Consider the following 13,281-nt stretch of genomic DNA (forward strand, 5'->3'; position numbering starts at 1 on the left):
AAAAATAATTTGCAGGTTTAAAGCCTCTCAGATCTATTCTGAGCCATCCAAATGTAAAATTACATCAGAAATTATAATTGAGACATTGATTTTAATTACTAACAGACATGTTAATTAGAATTATGGAATCAAGCAGGTTGGAAGAGACCTCCAAGATCATCCAGTCCAACCTCACACCCAGACCTATCCAATCAACTAGACCATGGCACTAAGTGCCTCAGCCAGGCTTTGCTTGAACACCTCCAGGCACAGTGACTCCACCACCTCCCTGGGCAGCCCATTCCAATGCCAATCACTCTCTGTGGGAAGAACTTCCTCCTAACATCCAGTCCATACCTCCCCTGGCACAACTTGAGACTGTGTCCCCTTGTTCTGTTGCTGGTTGTCTGGGAGAGGAGACCAACCCCCACCTGGCTACAGCCTCCCTTCAGGTAGTTGTAGACAGCAATGAGGTCTGCCCTGAGCCTCCTCTTCTCCAGGCTAAACACCCCCAGCTCCCTCAGTAATTGTAATGATGTATCTGTTTATTCCCCCAAAAAATAGGTAAATCATAGATTCCATTCATCTTTCTCATCTTAACTGCTCTTCTATTTTTTTGAGTGCATGAATAAGCTACCTCCTGATTTATTTTATTGATGTTAATATGCAGCTATTAGATTACAGTGAAGAAGTTATTTGTTAACCAGAGATGCTATATTATTTAAAGAGATTGTAATAACTATTCTTATTATAGATCTATGTCTATTCAGATTGATAATAGAGAGAAAAATGTAGTTTCTACAATACTTTTAAGCCTGTAAATCTTAAGAGTTGCCAGACTCAGCCTGAGATGAGGTTCAACCTCCAGCCAATCTCTTTTGCCCAGCCTGCTGAAACATAAAGCCTGCTTTTGTGATTAAGAAAGGATAATTTCTTTCTGTACTCCAGTAGAATCTCATAGAATCAACCAGGTTGGAAGAGACCTCCAAGATCATCCAGGCCAACCTAGCACCAAGCCCTAGACAATCAACTAGACCATGGCACTAAGTGCCTCAGCCAGGCTTCTCTTCAACATCTCCAGCAACAGTGACTCCACCACCTCCCTGGGCAGCCCATTCCAATACCAATCACTCTCTCTGTCAACAACTTCCTCCTAATATCCAGCCTCTACTTCCCCTGGCACAACTTGAGACTGTGTCCCCTTGTTCTATTGCTTGTTGCCTGGGAGAAGAGACCAACCCCACCTGGCTACAACCTCCCTTCAGGTAGTTGTAGACAGCTATGAAATCACCCCTGAGCCTCCTCTTCTCCAGGCTAAACAACCCCTATAAAAGAAGAAGGATAAAACTACTAGAAAACTGTTTTCAGAGGGACTGAAACTCCTCCAGCAAAACCTAGACCCTTAAAGGATGTAGTTCCACAAAATGGATATTTTTCTCTGCTCAACTTCATTGAACCTAAGACTTGGAATAGGAAACTGCTCATCTACTATCTGTACCCAGAGGTTTCTAATCGACACCAGCATTGCACGGTGAGCTATGCAACCATCTGAAACTTTCTAAGAGTAGGACAGGCTGTTTTTACTGCCCATGAAAACTTGGAAACCTATATATGGGAAGGGATGCAGCATCGCCCCTTTTAGGCTGACAGATCAAACCTCATTTTTTCTTATTGTAAATGCTGCCAGTACAAAACCAAGTGCAGAGTCCTGCATCTGGAATAAGGCAATCCCAAACACAAATGCAAGCTGGGTAGTAGCTGGCTGGAAAGCAGCCCTGAGGAGAGGGACTTGGGGGTGCTGGTGGATGAGAAGCTCAACAGGAGCCAGCAGTGTGCCCTTGCAGCCCACAGGGCTAACCAGATAGATCTTGGGCTGCATCAGAAGTGTGGCCAACAGGGTGAGTGAGGTGATTCTCCCCCTCTATTCTGCTCTGGTGAGACCCCACCTAAGTCTGGAGCCCCTATTACAAGAAGGATGTGGAGATGCTGGAGCATGTCCAGAGAAGGGCCATGAGGATGCTCAGAGGGCTACAGCAGCTCTGCTGTGAGGACAAACTGAAAGAGTTGGGGCTGTGCAGGCTGGAGAAGAGGAGGCTCCCAGGTGGCCTTCTTGTGGCCTTCCAGTACCTGAAGGGGACCTACAAAATGCTGTGGAGGGACTTCTTAGGTTATCAGGGAGTGACAGGACTAGGGGGAATGAAGCAAAGCTGGAGATGGGTAGGTTCAGGCTGGAGGTGAGGAGGAAGTTGTTGAGCATGAGAGTGGTGAGAGCCTGGAATGGGTTGCCCAAGGATGTGGTTGAGGCCCCATTGCTGGAGGTGTTTAAGGCCAGCCTGGTCTAGGGTAGGATGTCCTTGCCTGTGGCAGGGGGGTTGTAACCAGATGATCCTAATGGTCTCTTCCAACCCTGACTGATTCCATGATTCACACACAACAGACTCCTGCCATGTAGGATGCCTGTGTTGACATCCAGCCATGCATGGTTTGTCTAAAGCTGAAAGAACATTACTGTGATCCCTGTCACATGAACAGCAAAAGGCTGTGTTCATTTGTCTTTAAGTATTAAGTAACCTTGCTCTTCAGCAGTGGTCCAAACCTGTCGTGTTCCAGTACTGATAACTCCAGCTATTATTTACCCAATACCATGCTTCCTAGCATGCTGGTTTCCCATCTCCTGATACAAAAGCCCTGTTCAACAGGGTAACAACCTGAGCTGGGACTCTTTCACCTCTACTGATGTTCAGTTATAAATTAATGATGATTAATGAGAGAAGCAAAAGACTGGAGCAGATTCTTTTACTAAATGGCTGTAAGACAGTGGGTCTCAGCCTTCACTCCAGTTTAACTAGAAACATTTCCTGGGTTGAGTTTGTTTTCCCCTTTCCTGCCTAATGTATTGTGAACATGGTTTAAAAAAACATTGCACTTTGCTGAAAGAGTTAGGGAAATATGATTTGAGAGAGTCAGCTGACAAAGGCAGGAGTCAGAAGCAACAGTTCCAGCACCTCCTCCACAACACATTTGGGAAATTGGCAGGAGTGGGGGACCCACACTCTGCAGTTTAAGATGTAGGATAGCTATGAGACAGGATAAATTTTATATAAAGGTGGAATGAGTGGAGATATACAATAGGAGGGAGGAAAGGTCAAGGAATGTGAGATGAAAAACTTGATTGAAGGATGCAATGTGTAGGAAGCAGATGAGCGAGAAGTGGGGCAGAGGATGAAGAGAGAAGGTAAAAAGTAATCTTCATGCACTGAAATACATGCACATAAAAGTCAGAAGTCATCTTATGTTCAGGATCATTCTATTTTTAGGGAATTCAGTATTTAATAGAAGATGCAATTTGAGGCACAGATTCTCATTTATCCCTTGGAAATTTTCAGTCTCTGTGGATATTGAATTCCTCTCACAGTAGCTGCCAGGCTTCTGTTCCTGCATGGGGAACAGGTATGAGGATTTCATCTATCAGCTGATAGGATAAGGTCAGAGTGGAAGGGAAAGCATGGATTAGAGATATTGAATTGGAAATGCAGATAAAGATTTAGAAACAGTAACATAAATTCAGAAGTTATTGCAGTAATGTGTATAGGCAATCTAAATATTCCATTATATTGAAGCAAGATGCTTTACTGTGGCATGTTTCCAAGGCTAGTTATAAAAACCAGAACAAAGCCAAATAAACCCAAATAAAAACCAAACCAACAACAAAAAAAAAGAACCTCAAACACTAAGTAAACCACCAATGATTCCTAAAGGTGTAGTGAATTTCTCACAGTTGTAGTCATAGTGGGACAGGTTGTCTCCAGGACAGCTGGACTCCTGAAGTGGTGGATGGAGTCAGGGACCAGTACAGTCCCCCTCTAATCCATGAGGAAGCAGTAAGGGATCTGCTAAGTCACTTGGATCCTCACAAGTCCATGGGACCGGATGGGATCCACCCTAGGGTGCTGAGAGAGCTGGCAGCTGAGCTGGCCAAGCCACTCTCCATCATTTATCAGCAGTCCTGGCTCACTGGAGAGGTCCCTGAAGACTGGAAGCTGGCCAATGTGATTCCCATACACAAGAAGGGTCGTAAGGAGGAGCCAGAAAACTACAGACCTGTGAGCCTGACCTCAGTGCCAGGCAAGGTCATGGAACAGGTCATCTTGGGTGCCATCACAAAGCACCTACAGGATAGCCAAGGGATCAGGCCCAGCCAGCATGGGTTTAGGAAGGGCAGGTCCTGCCTCACCAACCTGATCTCCTTTTATGATCAGGTTACCCGCCTGGTGAATGTGGGGAAGGCTGTGGATGTAGTCTACTTGGACTTCAGCAAAGCCTTTGACACTGTCTGCCACAAGAAGCTCCTAGCCAAGCTGGCAGCTCATGGTTTGGACAGATTCACTCTGTGCTGGATCAAGAACTGGCTGGATGGCAGAGCTCAGAGAGTGGTGGTGAATGGTGCCACGTCCAGTTGGCAGCCAGTCACAAGTGGTGTTCCCCAAGGATCAGTGCTGGGCCCAGTCCTGTTCAATATCTTTATTGATGATCTGGACGAGGGCATTGAGTCCAGCATCAGTAAGTTTGCAGATGACACCAAGCTAGGAGCAGGTGTTGATCTGTTGGAAGGTAGGAGAGCCCTGCAGAGGGACCTGGACAGGCTGGATGGGTGGGCAGAGGCCAATGAGATGAGATTTAACAAGGCCAAGTGCAGGGTTCTGCACTTTGGCCACAATAACCCCAAGCAGCGCTATAGGCTGGGGACTGAGTGGCTGGAGAGCAGCCAGGAGGAAAGGGACCTGGGGGTACTGATAGATAGTAAGCTGAAGATGAGCCAGCAGTGTGCCCAGGTGGCCAAGAGAGCCAATGGCATCCTGGCCTGCATCAGGAATAGTGTGGCCAGCAGGACAAGGGAGGTTATTCTTCCCCTGTACTCAGCACTGGTCAGGCCACACCTTGAGTACTGTGTCCAGTTCTGGGCCCCTCAATTCAAGAAAGATGTTGAGGTACTGGAACATGTCCAGAGAAGGGCAACGAAGCTGGTGAGGGGCCTGGAACACAAATCCTATGAGGAGAGGTTGAGAGAACTGGGCCTGTTTAGCCTGGAGAAGAGGAGGCTCAGGGGTGATCTTATTACTGTCTACAACTACCTGAAGGGACATTGTAGCCAGGTGGGGGTTGGCCTCTTCTCCCAGGTAACCAGCAATAGAACAAGGGGACACAGTCTCAAGTTGTGCCAGGGTAGGTATAGGCTGGATGTTAGGAAGAAGTTTTTCACAGAGAGAGTGATTTCCCATTGGAATGGGCTGCCCAGGGAGGTGGTGGAGGCACCGTCCCTGGGGGTCTTCAAGAAAAGACTGGATGAGGCACTCAGTGCCATGGTCTAGTTGACTGGCTAGGGCTGGGTGATAGGTTGGACTGGATGATCTTTGAGGTCTCTTCCAACCTGGTTGATTCTATGATTCTATGATTCTATAGAATGGTTTAGGTTGGAAGGGACCTCAAAGAGCATCCAGTTCCAGCCCCCTGCTATAGGCAGGGACACTTCCCACTAGAACAGGTCACTCATGGCCTCATCCAGCCTGGCCTTGAATACTTCCAGGGAGGGAGCAGCCACAACCTCCCTGGGCAGCCTGTGCCAGTGTCTCACCACTCTCACTGCAAAGAACCCTTTCCTAACATCTGGTTTGAATCTCCCTTTTTCCAGTTTAAGCCTATTACCCCTTGTCCTGTCTTCTTGTGATGGTTTGGGTGTTCCCTGTCCCCCCACACTTTGGAAATCACCCAGACTAGACACAGTTAGCTCTGGAAATTGAATGAAGCTTATTATTTACAGCTTAGCACAATGTACAAGCAGATATTTACAGTACGTACAGTTATAGACAGAAATAGACAAGGTAGAAGGTAATACAGAAACACAGCAGCCCTCCCAGAAACCTGAGTCCCCAAGAGGGGCTCCTGACCACCCCCTCACATTTCCCCTACCCCTCTCTACCTTACCCCAGTCCCAAGGAAGAATGGAGGTTCAGCCAGGGGGTCAGGGAGCAAAATGGAGAGTGAGGTTAGAGAGAGAGATGCAGCTCGGAGCTCCCCATCAGGAGTAGTGCTTATATCTATGTTTTGATTCTTCTTGTATCTCTCAGCAAGCCTATGAGCGCAGTAGACATCACCATTGTTTCCTTTTCACAGCCTGTAATCTAGTTCTTCTCACCAAAACATTCTAGCTAGGCTCAAACTAGCACACTTGTGGAAAAAATATTTTTAGTTTAAAATTAGGGCTTTAGAGTAGGAAATTTCCCACACATATCCTGAAGACTGTCTGATGTCTTGTGGAAAAGAGTAAGAACATTTTTACCCCAAAGCCATCCCATGCAGCAAGCCCACCTGAGGGCTCAGGAAGATAATCCCTCCACTGACCTTCCTTTCCCTGTCACGTTTTGAGCAGCAAGGAAATAGTTAGGAAGGATGACATTTAAATCACCATCAGCAGGCCATAGCTATTGCACTGCAGTGATTCATGTATGTTTCTTTCCTAGCTTCCTGTTTGCTCTCCTTCTGGAACACAAACCCTATGAGGAGAGGCTGAGGGAGCTGGGGGTGTTTAGCCTGGAGAAGAGGAGGCTCAGGGGGGACCTCATTGCTGTCTAGAACTACCTGAAGGGAGGCTGTAGCCAGGTGGGGTTGGTCTCTTCTGCCAGGCAACCAGCAACAGAACAAGGGGACACAGTCTCAAGTTGTGCCAGGGGAAGAATAGGTTGGATGTTAGGAGGAAGTTCTTCCCAGAGAGAGTGATTGGCATTGGAATGGGCTGCCCAGGGAGGTGGTGGAGGCACCATCCCTGGAGGTCTTCAAGAAAAGCCTGGCTGAGGCACTCAGTGCCATGGTCTAGTTGACTGGCTAGGGCTGGGCGATAGATTGGAGTGGATGATCTTGGAGGTCTCTTCCAACCTGGTTGATTCTATGATTCATCCTCATATGCATATTTTGGCTACACTGTGATTAGGATAGGAGTTTAATATTTTTATATATATATATATATACACACACACACACACACACATATATATATATATGCACCCCACTATGTAATCTCCAGTACATTTAGATCCTTGTTTAAATAAGTTCTAACAATGCCACGTTGGAAAAAAACCAAACCCACTGATGTTATGCCATGAAGGTTGCAAAGGGGGGAAGTGTGTGTGTGTGTATCTGTGTGTCACAGATCAGGGCACAGTAGCTTTTCACTCTAAGTGTTTCTATACCAGGATGGATTATACATCTGCCTAGCCTCGCATGGCTATTCAGCAGCTGATGAATGTATACTGGACCTCCTCCAAAACACCTTATTATTGATCAGGAGCAAACGTGCAGAAAGTTATCCTACTGTTTAACAATCTGTATCCATGCTGGTTAGTACAAGTATCACTATGCTAACCTTCTTTCTTGGCTGATTTTAATCTTCTGGCTCCATCACACAGTTAATTGTTCCTCATTTATCTGTATTAGGGGAAGATCATATGAAATATATGCAAATTAGGCTGTGAGAGCTTCATTTAGTATATTGGGCTAGTTTAAGGCTCATTGGAATATTCTAATAAGAGAAATTAGATCATTGGTCATAGAAGAATAAAAATGATTAAGTCTGTACCATTAATTGGTTGGCCAAAAGGGATAAAAAGTCAAAGTACAAACAATTCTTCCCTCTTTGCTTTTGAGGGCTGGATCTTTTTGCTTTTCTCTCTGATATCACAGAATCAGTCAGGGTTGGAAGGGACCACAAGGATCATCTAGTTCCAACCCTCCTGCCACAGGCAGGGACACCCTACCCTAGATCAGGCTGGCCACAGCCTCATCCAGCCTGGCCTTAAACACCTTCAAGCATGGGGCCTCAACCACCTCCTTGGGCAACCCATTCCAGCCTCTCACTACTCTCATAGTGAAGCACTGGGAAAATGCTCCTAGCAGACTATAGCTTGCATTTACCTACTTCTTCCTGTTGTGAATATGACTTTTTGTAAAGCAATGACTTTCAAAAACTGAACCTGTTATCCTTGCATGGGAAACACCTTGGAATAGGAAAAAAATGTTGTCATCCTCTAAGGGCTTCTGGTCCTGCCAGGAGCTCTGTGCTAACTGTCACTGAGAAAAGTAGACAGAGCATTTGGAGGAAATGTCTTCACTTTCTGTGCAGGCTAGCAGGCAATTTGGATTAAATTTACTAGTGTAAACCTCTAAATAATATTGAAATTGAATTTCCCTGCTTGAGTATTTTTTGAGTGGGGTCTTGGGTTTTATTTGGCTTTGTTCTTTTTTTATGCTGGGTTAAGGCTTTGGTTTTTGTTTTGTTGGGTTTTTTTAATCATAGAATCCAGCAGGTTGGAAGAGACCTCCAAGATCATCCAATGCAACCTATCCCCCAGCCCTATCCAGTCAACTAGACCATGGCACTAAGTGCCTCAGCCAGGCTTTTCTTGAAGACCTCCAGGGATGGTGACTCCACCACCTCTGAGTAGATCTGATTCTTTGCTGCTTTTTAGTTTGTAATTTTCTGACTGTGTTTGTGCAACCTACTGCTGATGTCCTGGGGTTTGAAATTTCTTATCCCCCCCACTTCTGCTATAAACAGATTAAATATTGATACACAGATAGTGAGGAAGCAATCCCCTTGATCTTAGATTTTTGGGGGGTTTGAGATGAACTTTGCATATTGCAAAGCCATTTCACTTTTGCAAAGAAAGCCTAATGAAGTGTTAGATAACACCTTAGCATTTTACTTGTGATTTACAAACCATGAGGGTAAAGAATCAACATCTTTTTGTCTCACAGAAGGAAAAAAATTGCAGTCCATATTTTATAGTTGCCTGAAAATCATAGAATCAACCAGGTTGGAAGAGATCTTCAAGATCAGCCAGACCAACCTAGCAACCAGCCCTAGACAGTCAACTAGACCATGACACTAAGTGCCTCATCCAGGCTTTTCTTGAACACCTCCAGGGATGGTGACTCCACCACCTCCCTGGGCAGCCCATTCCAATGCCAATCACTCTCTCTGGCAAAAACTTCCTCCTAACATCCAGCCTGTACTTCCGTCTGCACAACCTGAGACTGTGTCCCCTTGTTCTGTTGCTGGTTGCCTGGCAGAAGAGACCAACCCCACCTGGCTACAGCCTGCCTTCAGGTAGTTGTAGACAGCAATGAGGTCCCCCCTGAGCCTCTTCTTCTGCAGGCTAAACACCCCCAGCTCCCTCAGTCACCTTGTTTCTCTTTTTCAGCAGTAGTTCCATATAACCCTTTCATTTTGGAAGAAGGCTTCTGACATGAATCATAGAATCAACCAGGTTAGAAGAGACCTCCAAGATGATCCAGTCCAACCTATCCCCCAGCCCTATCCAGTCAACTAGACCATGGCACTAAGTGCCTCATAAGAAGCCCAATGCTGTATATTAAGTACAACAATATTGCTGTTTCTTGTGTTGATTTGCTGTTTTAATCATAGCCACTCTGAACACAGAATGGGAACTGATACCATATAGGAGAGTTCCTTCATGGAGAATATGGGATGCCAGCAACACCCCCAGGATGTGAGCAGAAGTTATTGCAGAGTGGCTTGTCCCAGGAGGCTGTGGCAATTCCCATAGTACCCATTCCTTGGGTTCTTAAAAAATGACAAATTAAAGTTGTTTCCAGGAATTTTCCAACTCCTATATGTTGCTCTGCCTTAGTGTGTAGTCAGGCAGCCTGACAGGCACCATGGGAGCAGCACACAGAGGTGCTTAGTGGTGTGCTTCAGCCACGGGCAGAGGTTAGGAAAGGCTAACCCTTCAATAAAAAGCAGCAGGCTAATAGGACAGGAGGCCTGTTCCAAATCCTTTATTTGTTCTGAGAAAAGTCATTATATGTTCCACTAGCCGCTTACCTGTGCTGTTTTCATCTTTCTGCTCTCTAGAGCACCTCTATATGAAAACACAGCTTTAGGAACATTGGATGAGAACACCTTTCCTTTCTGGGTGAATCAGATGAGTTCTCTGGAATGCTCTGCCTTTATTGCTTATAATGGGAATATTATATCTTTCTAAGTTAAGAAACTACTGGCTTTTCCATCATCTTGGGTTGAAAAAATGAAAGAGAAAAATCGACTGAGGTTGATTTTAAAGCTCTGCAAAGGCTGGAAATTCGAGGAGTTGTCTGTAAGTGCCCAGGTGCTTGCAGGGGAGGCTGCAGGAAAGCTTCTGTGAGGGTATTCCAACCAACCCTTTGCAGGACACGTCTGGGCCATGCAGCCAAGACGTTGGTGCCTTGGGGAAGTCTGTGTAGGGGAAGGCAATACACTGCCTGGGGAGAGGGGAAAAGCATGAAAACAGACCTGTGGGTCCCATGAGGAGGAGTGTGATGGCAGGCCTGACAGGGCAAACATGGCCTTATCCATGTTTGCTTGCCCAGACGTGTTCCCCTGCTCCCCTTACTTCTGTGCTGGGGGGAGGCAACCATGGAAGGGGAAGGTGAAAGCCTTGCCTTTACCTACTGTGGTGGGACTTGGCAAAGTGCCATTCTGACTGGCTTATCTATGTCCAGTGCCCCATTAGTCTCAGAATGGATATTGATAAAAGTGATAAACAGGTAGCACAGGGCTGCTGCTGCCTCATTTTGCATCCTGGATTTGCCTGGAGAGTTTACCAGGAACAGGCTCCAAATGCCTGCGTGTGGTCAGCCTGCATAGCCAGTGTGACATTGTGCCAAGACTGCACATTGCTTTGCATCCTGCCTGCCCCTCTGCAAGTCTCCTGCCGAGATGGGAAGTCCTGGAGATACACAGATCATCCAGAGGAACCAGGGCAGAGACTATGCTATAGACTCACAGCTCCCCCAGAAAGGGACCTGGGGGTACTGATAGATAGTAGCTGAAGATGAGCCAGCAGTGTGCCTAGGTGGCCAAGACAGCCAGTGACATCCTGGCCTGCATCAGGAACAGTGTGGCCAGTAGGACAAGGGAGGTTATTCTGCCCCTGTACTCAGCACTGGTCAGGCCACACCTTGAGTGCTGTGTCCAGTTCTGGGCTCCTCAATTCAAGAGAGATGTTGAGGTGCTGGAATGTGTCCAGAGAAGGGCAACAAGGCTGGTGAGGGGCCTGGAACACAAACCCTACAAGGAGAGGCTGAGGGAGCTGGGGGTGTTTAGCCTGGAGAAGAGGAGGCTCAGGGGGGACCTCATTGCTGTTTACAACTACCTGAAGGGAGGTTGTAGCCAAGTGGGGGTTGGTCTCTTCTCCCAGGCAAGCAGCAACAGAACAAGGGGACACAGTCTCAAGTTGTGCTGGAGAAGGTCTAGGCTGGATGTTAGGAGGAAGTTCTACCCAGGGAGAGTGTTTTGCATTGGAATGGGCTGCCCAGGGAGGTGGTGGAGTCACTGTCCCTGGAGGTGTTCAAGAAAAAAACTGGCTGAGGCACTTAGTGCCATGGTCTAGTTGATTGTCTAGGGCTGGGTGCTAGGTTGGACTGGATGATCTTCCAACCTGGTTGATTCTATGATTCCATGACTCTTCCTGAGAAAAGAGCCTGGGAAACTCCAACAGCAACCCCTTCACATGCTTTGGGTACTGTCTGATTTATACTTTGTGAGTAAATACTCAAAAGCCTCTTCCAGTATAATATTTGTGTCTACCACCTTAAGAAATAAGCGCTCCAGTTTTGCCTGTGCCCTGTATAAATGTCCAATCTGTGCATTTTTGAACCTGTGAATAAGTTTTCTGGTGAGTTTTCATGTTAATAAACAGTTTTCATAGTTATTAACAATCCCTGCCTGGATATCAAAATTAATACAGATTGTTCATTTTGCATCATCTGTCAGAGGGGGAGGAGATGCAGGTGTCCAAGCAGAGATCCACTGCAGCCCATGGGAGGCCCTGATGGAGTAGGCATTTCTCTGCACTCTCTGGAGATGATCACGGTGGTGCAGATGTTCACACTGCAGCCCCTGAATAGAACAGGTGAATATGCACTGAAGGAAGCTACAGAGCATGAAAAGCAGATGCAAAAGCAAATTTATTCCAAAAGACTACAACCTGTGGATGCATGCCAGAGGGGAGGAAAAGTGTAAAGAGGAAGGAATTGCAGAAAACAACTGTTACAGATTTACCATGACCCTTGAGTCTCTCTCAATCCACAGGCTTTCCAAATTTGCCTTCTTCTCTGTAAGACAGACAAAGAATTAATTGTTTGGAGGTGAAGCCAAGCTTAGATTAGGCACTTTGCTATGTATATGAAAATAAGAATGCATAAGCCCTCTCAGAGGTAATGAGTCACTCCGTTCCCTCTCAGGTTATTTTTGTTGAGGAAATGTTGCCTGTCTGTAGTTTATTTCTCTTGGTTCCTTTTTCAGTCAATATTTTTTTCCACTGATGCAGAAAAATAGGAGATAATACACCTAAAGAGACAGGAAAATTACAGCTTGTCATTGTATAGATTCATGGTACAGGACAAAGATGCTGTAATTATGCTAGGAAAATCTAAACAGGTATCTTAAAAACAAAACAAGACAAAAACAAGCCCAAACAAAACAAAACCCTCAAATCCAACAAAACCCCCAAATCCAACAAAACAAACAAACAAAAAAACCCCACCCCAAAACAAACATGAAAACATCCAAACCAACCCCCCCAAACACTGTGATTTCTTGTTTCATAAAGGTTATGAGAGCACTCAGTGGTTTCTATGTGTCTACTACTGACTTGCACCTATACTTAAAGGCATGTATGTTAATGAATATAGCCAAAGGGCCCAATCTTCTGTGCCTTTGTATCAGTAGAGAAGCTGGTCACACACAGAGTGATTTATCAAATTCTACATGATCTAACAGGAAATAGTACCAAAAAAATGAAGGTAATCAAGCAAAACAGTGACCTCTTACAAGGCAATGTTATACAAGACTGAAAATAGCAAGAAAGTGACCCAGTAACTCAGGAATCAGGCAAATCTTTTAGGTTTTGGTGACATTTTAATATTTTTAGAGTTTTTTTTTCTTCCCTCTAATCCAGTCTCCTGCTCAAAGCAGGTCTAAGGAAGCTGGGGCTGCACAGGAATTTACCCAGACTAGCTGTGATTGCCTCTAAGGATGGAAATATAACACATTTTCTGGCCATCCTTATAAAGGTGGACCTGGTTTGAGAAGGAAGCATTGACTAATCAACCCCTATCAATCCAAATGATTTTGTTACCCTAGAAGGTGCAGCGGAGGACAGAGAGGATGAGCAATTCCACATGACGAATACTTAGATGGGCTGCAACTCCTCAGTTCAGCAAAAGGGTATGATACTTGTCTACAAA

At 45.7% G+C, this 13,281-nt stretch overlaps 1 long non-coding RNA gene across 2 annotated transcripts in view; it reads left to right on the plus strand.

Annotated features, from left to right (window-relative positions):
* LOC135179970 (uncharacterized) overlaps nt 1-13,281 on the plus strand; it is a 29,592-nt gene that overhangs the window by 11,985 nt on the left and 4,326 nt on the right. The window contains exon 3 of one of the 2 annotated variants that reach the window (XR_010304212.1): nt 11,807-12,230. The exons of the other annotated variant lie outside the window; for it this stretch is intronic. This is a non-coding gene — a long non-coding RNA (uncharacterized LOC135179970). Of the gene's footprint in view, nt 1-11,806; nt 12,231-13,281 lie in introns of those variants that run through there. 2 annotated transcript variants of the gene reach the window in all.

This window comes from Pogoniulus pusillus, chromosome 12 (assembly GCF_015220805.1).
Source record: "Pogoniulus pusillus isolate bPogPus1 chromosome 12, bPogPus1.pri, whole genome shotgun sequence".
Taxonomy (NCBI): domain Eukaryota; kingdom Metazoa; phylum Chordata; class Aves; order Piciformes; family Lybiidae; genus Pogoniulus; species Pogoniulus pusillus.